The sequence below is a fragment of the Fulmarus glacialis genome, unplaced genomic scaffold (assembly GCF_000690835.1).
Source record: "Fulmarus glacialis isolate BGI_N327 unplaced genomic scaffold, ASM69083v1 scaffold12114, whole genome shotgun sequence".
In the NCBI taxonomy this organism is placed as follows: Eukaryota; Metazoa; Chordata; class Aves; order Procellariiformes; family Procellariidae; genus Fulmarus; species Fulmarus glacialis.
In genome coordinates, this window is record NW_009208746.1 from 29,796 (window position 1) to 36,453 (window position 6,658).

The window sequence follows — 6,658 nt, forward strand, 5'->3', positions numbered from 1 at the left end:
GACTGGGAACCATAGCAAAAGCAAAAACTTGTAATTCACTTGAAAATTCCCAAGGATATACACACTCTAGAATAATAAAATTACATTTCTCCAGCATTTCATTATTCCTATTAACTAAGGAGAAAAAAAAAAAAAAAAACAAGTGAATTCCAATTTTTCACAACAACTAGGTAAAAGGATAAAGTAATTCCCTTTACAAAAACAGGGTGGAAGTATTCCCTCAACCGCAGCACCTGAACCACTCAAGCGGATGCTTCTACCAATGATCCCAGTGCTGTAGGTACACTACAAGACATTGCTGCTTTTGTGTGTGTTTTCAAGCCTGTACAAGTGCTGCTGGACTACTAAAAGGGAGCGGTCTGAAACAGCATGTGAGCAGTGTCAGTTTGCTGACAGACCTAACCCTTCGATGAACTCAGTATGATTTTACTAACTTTAACTCATCTTACCACAGGCAGAGGTAACACAGTTATGAGACAATACAGTTACATCTGTTTGGGAGTGAGGAACGGATTTTTTTCTTTTGACCCGCATATCAAAAAGTAATTTTTAACTAAGTCAGGCCTGCAGAACTTGAGGCCTAATATAACGTACTTCTAAGAGGCATCAAGTCAGGCAGTGCTGTACCAACAGAAACCACCTTGCATCTCTCTTTGAGTAATCCACTCAGAGATGCAGACAGCACATACTCAATGGACCAAGTCTGATACACCAAGTCTTGACCTTCCAGACAACAAGGTCTCAAACGAAGGATATGCGTACTTAAATGCTAAAACTTAATGGAACCGGAACATGTATTTACAGAAAAAGCCTGTCTGCATCCCTTCCTGGATGGCAAGAGAGAAGCAAGAGAAGCCCCAAGCCTATCAAGCAAGCCTCCAGTTTAAAACATTCCCCCAGCCCACACTATGATAACTGCCACTTTTCAAAAACAGAAGCAGACAACTCTGCTTAACTTTAAAGTATGAGTGCTCTTGTCCTCATTCACAACAGCACCATCTTGAAAACGTTCACCTCAAGACTAAAACCAAATTGTTTTCAAGTATGCTGTAATTCGACATTACAGGAGCATTAAAATTCTCCAATCAACTCAAGTCATCTCGTAATTATTAATTCCATGGGTTCCATGTCACCCTGGCGTTCTTAAAAAACCCCCACAATTTTAACCAACTACAATTTAACTTTTTACATAATCAAAGCTGGATTTAAATGAGAATTCTTCTTCAGGCACAGGTAATGGTCCTACATCCAATGACAGCACTAGTTAGGTTTGAGCACATCTATATTAACATCGGTCTTTGAATAATAGGTTTGTTCTGGCCCTTAATCCAACACCACTATGCCTGTTCTGCTACCATTTCATAAACCAATATTGACTTGAGAGGACCTTCAGGCTGCTTTTGCTGCAAAAAACATTCTACAAAGCATCTGTACTTGCTGAACAATCTCTGTTTGTCTTTAAATTCAATACCCAAACATTCACAGACTTCATGGATCAGTGCACAGAAGCTGAATTTAAGGAATTAAATATATACTACACATTCCAAAGATCTTTTTCCACTAGCCTTAGCAAACTGGCTTCAATCAGCTCAACCTATGATCTGGGAGGCTTAAAGCATAGAACAGTTATTTACATTCTGCAGCTTTCTGCTTCTAAACAAACAAATGAAAAAAAATGCCAATGCTAAAAACTGTGGGAAAGGAGGAACACAAGAACAGTCATGCCAGAACATGCCAAAGTGGATTTGTTCTACTTCTAGAATAAGCTGTACCTAATGTTCAGTAACAGGGAAATAAAACTAACCCCTCTCCAAAAGCAAAAAAAAAAACCAACACTCAAACCTCTCTGCACATGCAGGAGAGTACAATGCAGCAGATCCCTCATCTTTACAAAGTAGATAATGTATCAAAATGAAGACAAAACTCCTTTGATAGCTCAGCAGTTGAACTTTTATGCATAGAAACCCACGACTTTCAAGTGTTGTTGCAAACAGCTAAACACAAAAGTGTGTTCCTGCTCCCTCACAGAACACCACTGCAGACTAGAGCCCTCTAAAACAGGACGCAAAGACTAACTCACAACAGCCACTACCATTCTTCACTAAAGCCACACTGGACTTATCCACAGCATCTATTTTGAAAGATCAATTATACTTTTAACTTCTAAAATAAGTTTTTTAACTTGCCACGATAAAATGTTCTACTTCAAAGTCCCTCAATTCTGCTTTTCCTCATTGCCCTTCTTTTAAAAGGGAAAGGATCTCTCTGAGACTCGTCACTCAGTTCTTCTCTTGATATGAACTGTCATTCCCAGACTTCTGCTGACAGAGGCAGCAATTCATAAGATGGCAACACATATGACAAGAAGTTCCCAGAGCGGCAGTAAAGAACATTGTACTAAATCAAGTGCACATGAGAGAAGTCTCAGATCCCAGGTCACAGAAAACTACATGATGGGATCTGAATGCAGGATGGGACACCTCTAGGGTAATAGGATAATTGCTATCCGTCATAAGCTCATGAACCTGCCAGGCATGGTTATGGACATTCAGTGGTGGTGGTCTTTTAGATGTCTAAAAAAATAATCTCATGGCCTGCTCATGAAGTTGCTGCACATGTAACACTTGGAGAATTTACAAAAAGTCAGAAGTATTGAGCACCTTTTAGGATTTCCAACATCTGTATTTTCAGCTCGGAACTCAACAGTGCAAATTCAGATCAGCAGCTGCTTATTGAAATGACTAAACAAGAATAAAGTGCTACTGAACTGCAATGATACTTTCAAGTTAAAGTCACAGATGCAGCTTTAAAAACCAGACTTTTATAGTGATAACAATCCAGGAAGGCAAGATCTCCTTCCAAATACCAGGTCCCACCCAACAGTCACAGTGCTGAGCCTGGTACACCTATTCAACAGACACAGGAAATACTTTGCAAGGCAGGTATTTTCCATTAAGATTGGCTCATAGTTGCACATCAAGAATCAGTACAGCCTAAAATAAACCCTAGTTCTTGAGCACTGGCTGTACAAGCTATATCACACTTCCTCTCAGCATGAAAATATCAGTTTCACTTAATCACACAAAAGGGATGAGCAGTCTTCTGTAAACTGAAAAGCTGCAAATGTTTTTCTACAGTATGCTGTATTAACAGAGGAAAATACCTGGATTTTTAGCATCCGCAACTGCATGCCCTTCTCAGGAATTTTCAGCAGAGAGGGAGTTCAAAAAGGTTCACAGGAAGAATGCTTAAAAATAGCGAACATCCCAAAAACAGTCTAGATCAAACAACAGACATCCTGTTGACTCTTCTCCCTTTGTTTTTACCTGGGCTATAACCCTTCTGCTTTGCCAATAAACATTCATCTATGTTCCTTTGCAAGATCTATAGCCAGACTATGGGAAACTGGTTTACAATGTTCCAGAGATAGCAAAGATTACCCACAGTTTTGGATACCGATAATCATCTGAAGTCTAAATGCTTTAGCTAAGCCATACTAATGCACGAACACAGGTGAGCTGGACAGAGCAGCATTGGGCAGGGATACCGTGTGATGCGTGGGGAGACAAACTCAAGTCTCCTTTCATAAGGCTGCTCACCTCCATACTACATACTGCACTAAATCCTCCACACTTTTTTTTAAACATAACAAAACTAGCAGATGTTTGCTTTAGTGTAAGAATTCTGCTGCAAATAACTCAAATAAAACTTTCATGTAGAGCTAGTAACAAAGAAGTTCCAGCTTTCACCCAAAGAAATTAAGAGGGACCTTTTCCCCCCAGAAGAAATAGATGCAGCCCATTCTTGCCATACAAGCGACTGCATGCTACTTGCAGACTCCAGATACTATGCATACAAAAGGGTGCTTTCACAAAACCCAGTTCTGGCTGAGTTAAATAGAAGGAAGTTTACCATTTTAACCTCTGAGTAATACCTCTGAGCAAAGTAAAAGCACAGCCTGGCAAGCTGAGGAATTTACTTCTGGTTTTCCCCATCTTGATAAGTTCTTTTAAAAAAAGTCAAGTCTCTTACACTTTTAAAATAGAAAAATTGTTAACAAGTTAAACATTATTAGACTAGAAGTTTAATTCATTGTTAGAAGGAAAGAAAAAGGTCAGCAGCCAGAAACTCACACTGACCAGCTCCTTTCTCTTTCCCATACACTACAATTCTTCTCTCCTGTCCCTTCTTTCCCCACTTCTTCCTCTAAAGCAGCCAGGAGAAATTGAGAGAATTACAGAAGTTGCAAGGCCAAGCAGCTCACATGCAAGATAAGCATTTGGCTCTCACCCATCCTCCCACCCCACTAAAAACAATCAGACAAGTGTTAACATTTGGGCCTGGATATATTTGTTTGAATTGTCAGCATTGTCAGATACTTGAATAAAACAGTATGACCACGCTACACCTTAGACAGCGAAACTGGCTGGTTTCACTGCATTGTTCCAAGTGCAAAGAGGATAAACAGCACCAACTGAAAAACCAGAAGAGCTGTTAGAAACCTGGAAGCGTTTGTTTGCATATCTTACTCCCCAGGGACGTTCAGTCACTGCTAGATCAGTGTTTTCCATGAAGACTTAGTGGAAGGAACCGGGTGGATGTGGATGTGTCAGAGGTATGAAAACGTGAAATTCTCACAATAATGTCTAAATCAAAGTAAATCCCAAATGAGTATTTGTCAGCTAAACAGAACTGTTATATTCACACATAAACTTAACAGTAAACACTTAAGTAGATCTAGTATGCCCTCCTGACCATGAAATGGAGAAATGTGGAACAAAAAGCAGTTTTAATTAAGATTTTAAATAATGTTTGCTTGTTGAAAGGCTAGCAGGAAACAAACTATAGTCCAACTTCATTCTAAGAAAATCTATAATAAACCCGGAATTATAAAAATCTTGAGTGTGTGACATTTTTCCATGGGAAATTCAGCCTACCAGAGGGGAAATTTATTTGTGGCTGACCTGAACACTATAATATTTTCCCATGACTTCTAAGTCTTGCCTTCAGCATACAAGCACTTCTCTTTTTTGCTTTTCTTTTTCTCCTCTAAATTGGATTTTGAGTAACAGTCACTATGACACTATTGTCTAAGTTGCTGCCCATCTTGAATGGAGCATTTTCTCATGCTGATTCAGCCAATTATTATCTATTCTATGGCAAACGCTGATGTAACGAATGTTCATCATGGTGAGGTCAGACTGTGGTCCTTTAGAAGCTGTAACAGCTGTTCTGTTACTGATTGGGGCTCAACAGTCAACTCCTGCCTTCTCCAACACCTAGCAAGGGATTAAACCACTCTGCAACCTACCTAAAACGGGGACAGGAGACAGGGGTAAGTGGGTGAAGAGAAGGGCACATCACAGTAGAAGCTACCTGCTCCATTGAGTTAGATATTTTAATAAAACGCATGAGAAAACATCTTTGAAAACTATCTCTCTGTCAAATTTGTCTGGGCATCTTCGCCCAGCAGTGACCAATGTTAAAAAAAGCTGGCAATAGCTGTAATAAATGATACTTCTTTTCTCATTCAGACTGTACATTAGTATCAGTCAACCCTATTGCTCAGTACTTTATGATTAATAAGTTACTCACAAAGCAACAGTATAAAAAATACATCTAAGGCACTGCAAGAAATACCAACGTTTCTAAGCGCAATATTGACTTGCACCCCAGTCAAATATGGGCAACTGCAAAGGACAGAAAAGTTGAATGCCCATAAATCCAGAACGTGTGTTCTCATCCAAGGCAAACTCTTAAAGGAGGGGAAAAAAGTTTCCTGTGAATTGCAAATGACACAGCAACTCAGCTGACAGGCAGAACAGGTTCATATTTGGGACCATTCTTCTCCATATTACCCATGCTCTCACCATCCCCTGTCCATAGGCCAGGCAAGAACACTGGAAATATATACAGACTAACAACGCAGCTGTACTTTTAAAGAAAATGAATCAGCATAGTTAAAGAAATGTTAGGAAAACCCAAATCACCCACTTCACGTGTTTGCAGGAATTCAGTAATAATCGGTAAAGAACCAAGTTCAACTTTAAGCTTCCAATTAGCTAGCTGTAAAACCAGAAAAGAAACATGATTAGCTCTGTAAACATCTGAAAGCTCTCAGGTGAGTAAAGGCAAACATCGCTCTTCATTGGAGAAGAAGGGAGGTAGGTCTTTCACACTGTAAAAAGAAAAGAGTGTTACAGCAAGGCTGCCCGTAACCTTTGGAACCGAAAGAGAAACATTTGTAAAATTTACAGAAGGACTATAATGAACTTCAGATACAATAAGTAGTCAAATTTTGATCCAAGTGACCTCTCAGTGTCTTTTGCAGAGTTCTGTATAACCTTAGACTGATTTGTAAGGGGCATATGAGAGGCAAACACACTCAAATATATGCAAAATATTCACAAACTTGTAATACCCGAGGCACACTTCAGCTTCCTAAAACCAGTTACTAACCAACTTAGCAGTAAGACAGGCAGGAAAGACAGAAAATACTACAACAGCAGCAACATTATTAAGCTGCTTTATCAGTGATGTTGCTTGTTCCATGTAATTGTCCAAAAGAGTTGGGGGAAAAAAAGGACTTTCCAGATACCATGTGTTTTTTTCCCCAAAACCGTTACCGCGTTTCTCTCTTATCTTCACATCCAATCTA